Source organism: Rhinoderma darwinii, chromosome 1 (genome assembly GCF_050947455.1).
Source record: "Rhinoderma darwinii isolate aRhiDar2 chromosome 1, aRhiDar2.hap1, whole genome shotgun sequence".
NCBI classification, from domain to species: Eukaryota; Metazoa; Chordata; class Amphibia; order Anura; family Rhinodermatidae; genus Rhinoderma; species Rhinoderma darwinii.
Genome location: NC_134687.1, coordinates 431,861,622 through 431,874,459, shown reverse-complemented (window position 1 = coordinate 431,874,459; position 12,838 = coordinate 431,861,622). Strand labels below are relative to the sequence as shown.

At 45.6% G+C, this 12,838-nt stretch overlaps 1 protein-coding gene across 1 annotated transcript in view; it reads right to left on the bottom strand.

Moving 5' to 3' along the window:
• Nucleotides 1–9,182, bottom strand: part of CRYBB2 (crystallin beta B2) — a 71,232-nt gene extending 62,050 nt beyond the window's left edge. The window contains exon 1 of the mRNA XM_075853749.1: nucleotides 9,115–9,182. The gene's annotated coding sequence lies outside the window, so the exon portion shown is untranslated. The remainder of the gene's footprint in view (nucleotides 1–9,114) is intronic.
• Nucleotides 9,183–12,838: the final 3,656 nt, after the last annotated feature.

The following is a 12,838-nucleotide window of genomic DNA, read 5'->3' as shown; positions in this document are numbered from 1 at the left end:
CAGACGACCCAAAGGGAAGGATGAAAGATGCCTCGACGCGCGTTTCGCCAAGCAGACCGGCTTCGTCAGGAGGCTCCTGACGAAGCCGGTCTGCTTGGCGAAACGCGCGTCGAGGCATCTTTCATCCTTCCCTTTGGGTCGTCTGTTCCGCTCCCCACCATGTTTCAGGGTATGTGTACATTTTGGTTTGCTGCATGACATTATTTCTGTCTTTCTATGCATTACTACAGGTTTACCCTGTTTCACCATCTCTGCCCTGGTTTTGTGCTGAGATTCTCTACAGCCCACTCATACCTATTTGATGTATAGATATTCCTCATTAGATGCATAGTCATTTTCCCTTTATTTCTCTATACATCTGGGCATTGCCATTCCATATGCACGATCATTTCCCTGTGGGTCATTTGAGCGGTTTTTGACTTCCCTAGGTTGGCTGACTCTGTACGTTCATGGTCTTTTTCATCTGACCGCACTGTCTTTATCTCCTTATGTGGTCCATTCGTGTTTTATATTCTGTGATATTTGTTGTATCATTTCTAAATAAAGATTGTTCATTTTTCTATATTATATAGTTGACTATCATTCTTAGGGCTATGTCCCTTTGTTGTTCACTTTTGGTTGTCTACTTGTATTAAGGGACCCCTTTTCATGCCATTGCTTTGGTTCGAGGTTTGTGTAGGTTTTTCAATTATCTGTAGATGGTGCCAAACAGTGCCCCTTTTAGATAGTGCCACACAGTGCCCCCTGTAGATCGTGACACACAGTGCCTCTTGTTAATAGTGCCACAAAGTTCTCTTTGTATATAGTGCCACACACACACAAAATTCTCTTTGTAGCTAGTGACACACACACACACACACACACACACACACACAGTGTCTTTTATAGATAGTTGCCACACAGTGCCCTCTGTAGGCAGTGCCATACAATTCCCCTAGTAGATAGTGCCACACAGTGCCCCCTGTAAAAAGTACCTCCTGTAGATAGTGCCACATATTGCCCCCTTTAGATAGTGCCACACAGTGCCCCTTGTACAGTCAGGGCCGTATATGCCACCAGTTACAGGGGGTGCAGTGTCTAGGGCGTCCAGCAGGGGGGGGCTGCTGCAGGATCCTCTTGTTCTTTTTATTAAAAACTTACCTTGCGACCTGACCGGCCAGTGGTCAGGTCACTCATAGGGCAGGGGGGGTGCGCTTCTTAGACCCTATGCACACGATCGTGCTTTTGCGGCCGCATTTCCACGAGAATTCACGGGAGAATTCTGGCCCCATTCATTTCTATGGGCCCATGCACACGTCCGTGGATTCCACGGTCCGTGCATGGCCCAGGAGCCTGGATCGCGAAAGAACGGACATGTCTTATTACGGCCATGTTCTGCGGTCCAGGCTCATAGAAAATAATGGCCGCGGCCATGTGCACGGCCCGTGATTTGCGGGCGGCTCGCGGGTGACACTCCGCGGCCGGCCGGCCGACCGACCTGAAAATCACGGCCGTGCACATGGCTACGGTCGTGTGCATGAGGCCTTAGGCTTAAGAAATTCCCTCTGTTAATGGATTGGCCACAACTGCTGACGTGAGCAATGCTTAACAATGTAGGGTTTAATACCGTTACTTCATGTATTTCAATACTAAGCTGTGCAGTCGCACAGCTTAGTATTTTAATACATGAATGTAGTGAACAGGGCTGCAGTTGTGTGATACAGCCATTGCCCTGCTTCTGAGTCCTGACAGGTGAACGCGCGGTCAGCATGTGGTGATGCTGCGGCACTGCACTAAGGAGCACTGTCATTGAAGACAGAACATGGCGGGCGCACTGCAAAACACCCCCATGTTCTATCTTCAGTGCCTGCGCCGCCGCTCATTAGTGCAGCGCCGGTCGCATCACCTTATGCTGACCGCGCGCACACACACTTGTTGGTCAGCAGCTGTATTACACAGCCACAGCCCCGCTCTAACGGCGGAGATTGGAGAAACCTCTGACCTCCTCCATTATTCCCCTGAATGCTGCAATCAAATCTGACTGCAGCACTCAAGGGGAAAATGCAAAGGGAGATGTCCCTTGGATCGCGCCACTGGGATTCCCTGTGACGTGATTTAGGGACATATAGATATGTGCCAGTACATCAAAGTTTAAAAATAAAAAAGGAAAAATAAAGTAATGTTAAATTTTTAAAAAAATGTAAAAAAGAACACCAATTTTTTATTATAAACGTTAGTCTCAATGCATAAAATATACACACATTCGGTATCATCGTGATCGTAATAACCTGCACAACAAATTTATAGCGTCATTTATAATGTGAACACTAAAAAGAAAAAGAAAAACTGCTTTCTTTCACTTATTAATGTGAGGCACATGGTGTTATGAATTTTGAACCTCCATGTGCCTCACATTAATAGTAATTAACCCCATCATGTACCTCACACATTAACCTAATGTTGTCCATTATGACTGTGAGAAACACTATGGTGTTAATTACTATTAATGTGAGGCACATGGAGGTTCAAAATTCTTCACACCACATGCCTCACATCAGAAAGTGGAAGAACTTTTTTTATTTATTATACTTGTTGGCAAGTATAATTTTGGTATTGAGAATCGCAATACTACACAAAGTATCGGTATCAAAGTCCAAATTCTGGTATCGTGACAACCCTAATGTACTGTCTTCAATTGTATCCTCGTCCTTAGGAAGCGAATACAATTTAAAGCAGCGGCGAAGCAAGGGAACCATTAGTTCCCTTCCTCATAGTTCGGCACTTTCTTGTGGCGCAGGCCGCGCAATGACGTCATCGCGCCGCCCGCTGTCGTTCCGCTGGAGCAGGCCTGATCAGAAAAGACCAGGTCTGCATCAACGGAAACTTTATTGCTGAGCCCCGCCAATGCTAGTAATTCCTAGTGCGGGGACTCCTTTGTGTTTGAAGGAGTCCCCGCACTAGGTTTATAGTGGCACACGCACCCGAGATGCGCCAAAATTCTGGCTCGTCTTGGGTGATCCTGCGCCACTTATAAGGCTCAGTTACTAAACAGTGACATCTCTAAGCTGTCATTGGTTAGGTTACATCACGTGGTAGCCGGTTACCTAAGTTCATTGGCCTAAGTAGACCAATGAACTGAGGTAACCTGTGACCACGTGATGTAAACTAACTAATGACAGCTTATAGCTTAGTTTACTGACACAGACCCAGGAAGTTAAGTATAATAATGATTTTGCTTTTTTACTTATTAGTGTTACTAATGTTTTTTTGCGTATTTTTTTACAGGTTCGGTTGTTGGACAACGATTCAAGGTCTACTTCGATGACGTGTTTTTCAATAAATTGGTTAACAAGGGTTGTGTGGGGGTTTTTATTTCAATAAAATATTTTTTCTGTGTGTCTGTGTTTTTTTTACTTTATTACTACTGCCTTAGTAATGGTGCCTGTCTGATAGACAGCGTCCATTACTAAGGTGGGGCTTAGTGTTAGCCGGTGAAGAGGCTAACACTAACCCCTCCATTATTACCCCGGTATCCCCCGCCACCAGGGTTGCCAGGTAGAGCCGGGTACGATCCAGGACCTGATCATCTGAAGTGATGGTTAGGCACTGGGGCGGCCACAGGCTGGTATTATTAGGATGGGAAAGCCCAAAAACAATGGGTTTTCCCACCCTGGTAATGCTAGGCTGCTGCTGCTTTATTGTACCTGGCTGGTTATGAAAAATTGGGGGGGGGGGGACCCCATGTCGTTTTTTTTAATAAATAATTTAAAAAAACAGCATGGGGTCCCCCCATTTTTCATAACCAACCAGATACAACACAGTAGTAGGCTAGCCTTACCAGGCTAATAATACCAGCCTGCGGCTGACCCAGTAACCGACCATCACTACAGATGGTCGAGCACTGGATTGTACCCGGCTCTACCTGGCATCCCTGATTGCGGAGGGTGCTGGGGTAATAATGGGGGAGTTAGTATTAGCCTCTTCAATGGCTAACACTAAGCCCCGCCTTAGTAATTGATGCGGTCTATCAGACTGTCACCATTACTAAGGCAGTAGTAATGAAGTAAAAAAAAACACCCAACACAGAAAAAATATTTTATTGATATAAAAGCCTCCCACACAACCCTCGTTAACCATTTTATTGAAAATAAAAACGGCGTGATCAAAGTAGTCCTCGAATCCGATGTAGTCCAATGACCAAACCTGTAAAAAAAAACACACAAAAAAACACATTAGTATCACTAATAAGTAAAAAAGCAAAACCATTGGTATACTTACCTTTCTGGGTCTGTAACAGTAAACTAAGCAGTGACAGCTCTAAGCGGTCATTGGTTAGTTTACATCACATGGTCCCCACTGCAGGAGTGTTTTTTTCCCTAAAAAAATAACAAACTGTGACCTGATCAATAATAGATGAAATGGGCCACAGTGTTCATGTGGGGGGCAGGGTAGGGAATGTTAATGGGGTAGCACTGAGCATTTATTTTAGGGCATGTCCACACATAGCGTAAACACTGCACAATTAGCACACGTTGCGATTTTTGCAGTGGAAATCTGCATTATCGAGGGCGACAGCCTTAAAAGTGGCAACTCCAAATACAGCCCTGTGTACAGTACTCCTGTATATAGTGCCCCACAGCGCCCCATTGTAGATAGTGCCACAAAGTGCCGCTATAGAAAGTGCCACAATGTGCTCCTTGTAAAAAGTGCCATACTACTAGATAGTGTCAAACAATACCATTGTAGATAGTGCCACACAGTACCCCCTGTAGATAGTGCCACTTATTAATAGTGCCACACAGTACACCTTTAGAAAGTGCCACATAATGTCCCCCTATTGAAACTGACACACAGTGCCCTTGTACATAGTGCCACACAGTGCCCCTTGTGGCTAGTGCAACAGTGTCCCATTCCGTGCACCTGTAGACTGTGCCACACACGGCCCCCAGTAGAGAGTGTTTACAGTGCTCCCTACAGAAAGTGGCAAACAGCCACATACTCACCTGTCCCCATTCTGACGCTGCCATACTGCGATGCAGGCCTAGCCTCTTCTGGCCAGGCCTGCTCCATCATAACGATGCATGTGTCGCCGTGAGGTCATTGCGCTGCCTGCATCACAGGACAAATGTAGAATGGTGGGGCAGAAAACTGATGTTGCCTTGTCAGCGCTGTTTAGGTTTGTCAATTGTATCGATGTCCTAAGGACGTGAATACACTTTAGTGCAGGGGTCCTTATAGCTGGCTTTCGTGCTCCGAATTCAGACCATGGTTCGCCAGTTGAGCACCCCTAACCTACATCATAAACCCGCTATTATCCCTTTCTCCATTCTTTTTTTTTTCCCCTTAATCCCTAAATACTTCCCACAATCCTTCATTCTGGGCTCACACTATTTCTCTATAACTTCATCCTGGGAAAAACTAAACATTTGAGTCAAACACAGATTAGAAACCAAAGCGCTGAAAACATATTTACATACAGAGCCGGCCTTAGGGTAGATGGCGCCCCGTGCGAAATTATCTTTCGGTGCCCCACGCCATTATAAAAAATGCCCCATAAAAAATGCAGAATTCCTCCCCACAGTATAATGCCCTATATAGTGCCCCCACACATTGTAATGCCCCTTTAGTGCCCCGGCTCAAAAGCGTTGGCAAACATCTGCCCATTCATTTGAATGTGTCTTACGATGTTCTGTGCCGACGGTCATTTTTTTTACGCGCCGCTATCAAAAGACGTAATTGGAGCCGTTTGACTCCATGGAAAAACAGCTGCAATTACGTCCGTAATGGACGCAGCAAAAAGCCCCTGCACATGCCATTACGGCTGAAATTACGGAGGCTGCCGTGTGAACATACCCTAAAATGACCATCAGCCCGTCCACTCACAGTAAAATGACCATCAGCCCGCCACTCACAGATGCCCCCTGTAGATAGTACCACACAACCCCCTGTAGATAGTGCCACACAGCCCCCTTGTAGGTCGTGCCACACAGCCCCCTTGTAGGTCGTGCCACACAGCCCCCTTGTAGGTCGTGCCACACAGCCCCCTTGTAGGTCATCCCACACAGCCCCCTTGTAGGTAGTGCCACACAGCCCCCTTGTAGGTAGTGCCACACAGCCCCCTTGTAGGTAGTGCCACACAGCCCCCTTGTAGGTAGTGCCACACAGCCCCCTTGTAGGTAGTGCTACACAGCCCCCTTGTAGGTAGTGCCACACAGCCCCCTTGTAGGTAGTGCCACAAGGCCCTTTTGTAGTTCGTGCCACACAGCCCCCTGTAGGTAATGCCACACAGCCCCCTGTAGGTCGTGCAACACAGCCCCCTGTAGGTCGTGCAACACAGCCCCTTTGTAGGTAGTAGGGATGTCACGATACCTGAATTTGGACTTCGATACCGATACTTCGTTTAGTATTGCGATTTCTATACCAAAACGATACTTTGCCAACAGTAATAAAAAAAAGTTCTTCCATTTTCAGATGTGAGGCGCGAGGTGTGATGCTGAATTTAACATCCATGTGCCTCAAATTAATAGTAATTAACCCCATCATGTTTCTCAGTCATAATGGGTTAATGTGTGAGGTACATGATGGGGTTAATTACTATTAATTTGAGGCACATGGGGGTTAAATTCATCACACCTCGGGCCTCACATTAATAAGTGAAAGAAGTTTTTTCTCATTTTTTTTTTACAGTGTACACATCATAAATGACGCAAAAAAATTGTTGTGCAGGTTATTACGGCCGCGCCAATACCGAATGTGTGTATATTTTATATATTGAGACTTATTTTAGTGTTTATTGTAAAAAAAAGGTGAATGTGTATTTTTTTAAATTTAACATTACTTTATGTTTTTACTTTATTTTTAAACTTTAATATACTGGCATATATCAGATATATGCCAGTACATTAGCCGGTGTTTGTATAGCACACAGGCAGTTGTTAGGACATACCTAAGTATGCCCTAACAACAGGAAATATGGTAGGACAGCCCTGGGGTCCTTCAATAGACCCTGTGCTGTCTGCCCATATATGGTATGGCCCTCGATCGCGTCACAGGAATTCCCTGTGACGCGATCCAGGGGCATCCCCCCTCCTCACTTTCCCCTGAATGCTGCAGTCAGCTTTGATCGCAGCATTCAGGAGAACAGCGGCGGAGATGAGCGGTTTCTCTGATCTCCGCCGTTATAGAGCAGGGCTGCGGCTGTGTAATACAGTCATTGCCCCGCTCCTGACAACAAGTGCACGCGCGGTCAGCATGAGGTGATGCGGCCGGCGCTGCACTAATGAGCGACAGTTCAGGCACTGAAGACAGAATACGGGGGTGTTTTGCAGTGCGGCCGCCATGTTGTTTTCAGTGCCGCCGCTCATTAGTGCAGCGCTGGCCGCATCGCATAATCCTCGCGGCGCGCTCTTGTCAGGACTCAGGAGCGGGGCAATGACTGGATCACACAGCCGCAGCCCTGCTCTCATTCATCATGTATTACTATACTTAGCTGTGTGGCTCGAACCATTTGGGGATGCACAGTATCGAAGTTTCGATGCATTGTGCATCCCTAGTAAGTAGTGCCACAAATCCCCCCCTTTCCGCACAGCCCCCTTGTAGGTAGTGACACACAGATCCCTTGTAGTGCCACACACACCCTTGTAGGTAGTGCCACACAGCCCCCATGTAGGTAGCACTCCCTTCCTGTAGATAGCGCCACTGTAGCTCCCTGTGGCTGGGGATTCCGCTCCTTGACGGAGTGCTTGATGTCTCTGTCTATATATGAACAGTGACATCGGGCAACTAACTCCTGAAGCGGAATCCCTGTCCTCAGCGTTGACGGACCTATATTAGTCTATGGGGTCGTGCAGACATGTGCAAGATTTTTATGCAGCGTTGGTCCGCTGCGTAAAAGTCACGACATGTCCGTTCTTTGAGCGTTTTTCGCGCATCATGCACCCATTGATGTCAATAGGTGCGTGAAAACCACGCATGCCGCACAGAAGCACTTCAGTGTGATGCGCGTGATTCGCGCACCAGCTGTCAAAAGGATGAATGAAAACAGAAAAGCACCACGTGCTTTTCTATTTACAAACATCCAAATGGAGTGTCATAAAGATGGCGGCTGCGCAAAAACCACGCAGCCGCGCATCATATGCTGCTGCCGCACGGAGCTGTCAAGTGCATTTTGCGCAGGCAAAACGCAGCGTTTTTTGCATGCGCAAAAGGCACACGCTCGTGTGAATCCAGCCTAAGGGTAAGGCCATACAGAGCGGCCCTGACACGGTCACAACGCAGCTAACAACCACGCCGGCACCATGTTCGGTGCGGCTGTCAAACAGCCTGTTAGTGGCCGCACGTATTCCAGTTACATTCGCATGCGCACTGCCGCTACATTCATTCTCTATTGGAGCGCCGGAGATAGCCGAGTGCAGTGTTCTGCTTTTTCTGGCGCTCCCATAGAGAATGAATAGGGGGTAAGTTGTTGTAATTTGCAAAATCGTGCGGCCATAAAGGGTCGATTAATTCATGGCCGCATGATTTTGCAGCTAATGGGACGGTTTTGCGTTTGCAAATTACAACTTACCCCCTATTCATTCTCTATGGGAGTGCCGGAAAAAGCAGAACACTGCACTCGGCTATCTCCGGCGCTCCAATAGAGAATGAATGGAGCAGCAGTGCGCGTGCGAATGTAACCGGAATACCCCTTAACGAGGTATTGGACAGCCGCTCCTATATAGTGCCAGCGCGGTTGTTGGCCGCGTTGCGACAGTGTGAGGGCCGCTCCGTGTGGCCGTACCCTAAAGAATCCTTTCTCCCCATACATAACGCTAAGTTCCCCTCCCCCATGATTCATAATAAGCTCCTACACCACTAAATAAACTATACAGAAGTCCCCCCTCCTCACAAAATACATGTATAAAGAATCCCCCACACTCCTATAGCATTTAGGGCAATGTCCCCTCACCTTCAAAATCGATCTGTAGAAAATACACACACACAAAGTACCTATAACCCAGTCTCCCCTCCCCCACAAAATCGATCTTTGCAAAAAAAAAAAAACATCCTGTTACACATCACATAAAGCCCCCTCTCTCCCCCTCCCTCACACAGCACATAAATAAACATAAATTAATCTAAAGCTGCTGCTCTTACCTGACTCCGGAGCTCCGTGGAGGAGTCTTCACTGGGGCAGCAGCACAGCAGGAAGGAGCTGCGGGAGGCTCTGAGTCTGTGAAGTACAGGCTGTGCTGATTGGTGGAGCAGACAGAAGCACCTGCTGCTGCTCCTCCAATCAGCGCTCACTTCACACAGCCGTGGAGAGGAAGGAACATTTCTCCTCTCTTCGGCTTGTACCCACTGGCGCCCCCCTTACAGCATGGCGGCCGGCGCCCTGTGCGACCGCACGTGTCGCACATAGCTAAGGCCGGCCATACATACATACATACATATGATAGCGATACATCCAAGAGTTTCTGCATTTTACTGTATTTAAAGAGGCTCTGTCACCACATTATAAGTGGCCTATATTGTACATGATGTGATCGGCGCTGTAATGTAGATTACAGCAGTGTTTTTTATTTAGAAAACGATCATTTTTGACGGAGTTATGACCTATTTTAGCTTTATGCTAATGAGTTTCTCAATGGACAACTGGGCGTGTTTGACTATATGACCTAGTGGGCGTTGTGGAGAGAAGTGTATGACGGTGACCAATCAGTGACAAATCAGCGTCATACACTTCTCTCCATTCATTTACACTGCAGATAGTGATATAGCTACACTACCATTCAAAAGTTTGGGGTCACCCAGACAATTTTGTGTTTTCCATTAAAACTCACACTTATATTTATCAAATGAGTTGCAAAATGACTAGAAAATATAGTCAAGACATTGACAAGGTTAGAAATAATTATTTTTATTTGAAATAATAATTTTCTCCTTCAAACTTTGCTTTCGTCAAAGAATGCTCCATTTGCAGCAATTACAGCATTGCAGACCTTTGGCATTCTAGCTGTTAATTTGCTGAGGTAATCGGGAGAAATTTCACCCCATGCTTCCAGAAGCCCCTCCCACAAGTTGGATTGGCTTGATGGGCACTTCTTGCGTACCATACGGTCAAGCTGCTCCCACAACAGCTTTATGGGGTTGAGATCTGGTGACTGCGCTGGCCACTCCATTACAGATAGAATACCAGATGCCTGCTTCTTCCCTAAATAGTTCTTGCATAATTTGGAGGTGTGCTTTGCGTCATTGTCCTGTTGTAGGATGAAATTGGCTCCAATCAAGCTCTGTCCACAGGGTATGGCATGGCGTTGCAAAATGGAGTGATAGCCTTCCTTATTCAAAATCCCTTTTACCTTGTACAAATCTCCCACTTTACCAGCACCAAAGCAACCCCAGACCATCACATCACCTCCACCATGCTTGACAGATGGCGTCAGGCACTCTTCCAGCATCTTTTCAGTTGTTCTGCATCTCACAAATGTTCTTCTGTGTGATCCAAACACCTCAAACTTCGATTCGTCTGTCCATAACACTTTTTTCCAATCTTCCTCTGTCCAATGTCTGTGTGCTTTTGCCCATATTAATCTTTTCCTTTTATTAGCCAGTCTCAGATATGGCATTTTCTTTGCCACTCTGCCCTGAAGGCCAGCATCCCGGAGTCGCCTCTTCACTGTAGACGTGGACACTGGCGTTTTGCGGGTACTATTTAATGAAGCTGCCAGTTGAGGACCTGTGCAGCGTCTATTTCTCAAACTGCAGACTCTAATGTACTTGTCTTGTTGCTCAGTTGTGCAGCGGGGCCTCCCACTTCTCTTTCTACTCTGGTTAGAGCCTGTGTGTGCTGTCCTCTGAAGGGAGTAGTACACACCCTTGTAGGAAATCTTCAGTTTCTTGGCAATTTCTCGCATGGAATAGCCTTCATTTCTAAGAACAAGAATAGACTGTCGAGTTTCACATGAAAGCTCTCTTTTTCTAGTCATTTTGAGAGTTTAATCGAACCCACAAATGTAATGCTCCAGATTCTCAACTAGCTCAAAGGAAGGTCAGTTTTATAGCTCCTCTAAACAGCAAAACTGTTTACAGCGATGCTAACATAATTGCACAAGGGTTTTCAAGTGTTTTCTAATCATCCATTAGCCTTCTAACACAGTTAGCAAACACAATGTACCATTAGAACACTGGAGTGATGGTTGCTGTAAATGGGTCTCTATACACCTATGTAGATATTGCATTAAAAACCAGACGTTTGCAGCTAGAATAGTCATTTAGCACATTAACAATGTATAGAGTGTATTTCTGATTAAGTTAATGATATCTTCATTGAAAAAAACTGTGCTTTTCTTTCAAAAATAAGGACATTTCTAAGTGACCCTAAACTTTTGAACGGTAGTGTATATCGCTATGTGCAGTCACATAAACACACTATAACGCTACTCATGTGTCCTGATAATGAATATACATTACCTCCAGCCACGACGTGATGTGTATTCATTCTCCAGACCACTTCTGTAGCGTCTGTGATTTACAGCATAGCAGGCGTAGTCTTGCGAGATTCCGCTGTAAGCTGTCATTCACAGCGAGATCTCGCTGTGCTGTGCTGTAAATCACAGAGACGCTACAGAAGTGGTCAAGATTCTGAATACACATGACGTCCTGGCTGGAGGTAATGTACAGGGTGGGCCATTTATATGGATACATCTAAATAAAATGGGAATGGTTAGTGATATTAACTTCCTGTTTGTGGCACATTAGTATATGGGAGGGGGGAAACTTTTCAAGCTGTGTGTTGACCATGGTGGCCATTTTGAAGTCGGCTATTTTGTATCCAACTTTAGTTTTTTCAATGGGAAGAGGGTCATGTGACACATCAAACTTATCGAGAATTTCACAAGAAAAACAATGGTGTGCTTGGTTTTAACGTTACTTTATTCTTTCATGAGTTATTTACAAGTTTCTGACCACTTATAAAATGTGTTCAAAGTGCTGCCCATTGTGTTGGATTGTCAATGCAACCCTCTTCTCCCACTCTTCACACACTGATAGCAACACCGCAGAAGAAATGCTAGCACAGGCTTCCAGTATCCGTAGTTTCAGTTGCTGCACATCTCGTATCTTCACAGCATAGACAATTGCCTTCAGATGACCCCAAAGATAAAAGTCTAAGGGGGTCAGATCGGGAGGCATTTCTTCTGCGGTGTTGCTATCAGTGTGTGAAGAGTGGGAGAAGAGGGTTGCATTGACAATCCAACACAATGGGCAGCACTTTGAACACATTTTATAAGTGGTCAGAAACTTGTAAATAACTCATGAAATAATAAAGTAACGTTAAAACCAAGCACACCATTGTTTTTCTTGTGAAATTCTCGATAAGTTTGATGTGTCACATGACCCTCTTCCCATTGAAAAAACTAAAGTTGGATACAAAATGGCCGACTTCAAAATGGCCGCCATGGTCAACACCCAGCTTGAAAAGTTTCCCCCCTCCCATATACTAATGTGCCGCAAACAGGAAGTTAATATCACCAACCATTCCCATTTTATTTAGGTGTATCCATATAAATGGCCCACCCTGTATATTCATTATCAGGACACTGCAGTAATGTTAGTGTTTGCGTATGAGGCTGCAGATAGCGATATAGCTATTTCGCTATCTGCAGAGTAAATGAATGGAGAGAAGTGTATGACGCTGATTGGTCAGCGTCATACACTTCTTTCTACAATGCCCACTTGGTCATATAGTAAAACACGCCCAGTTGTCCATTGAGAAAGTCATTAGCATAAAGCGAATATAGGTCATAACTTCATCAAAAATGATCGTTTTTCTAAATAAAAAAACACTGCTGTAATCTAAATTACAGCGCCGATCACATCA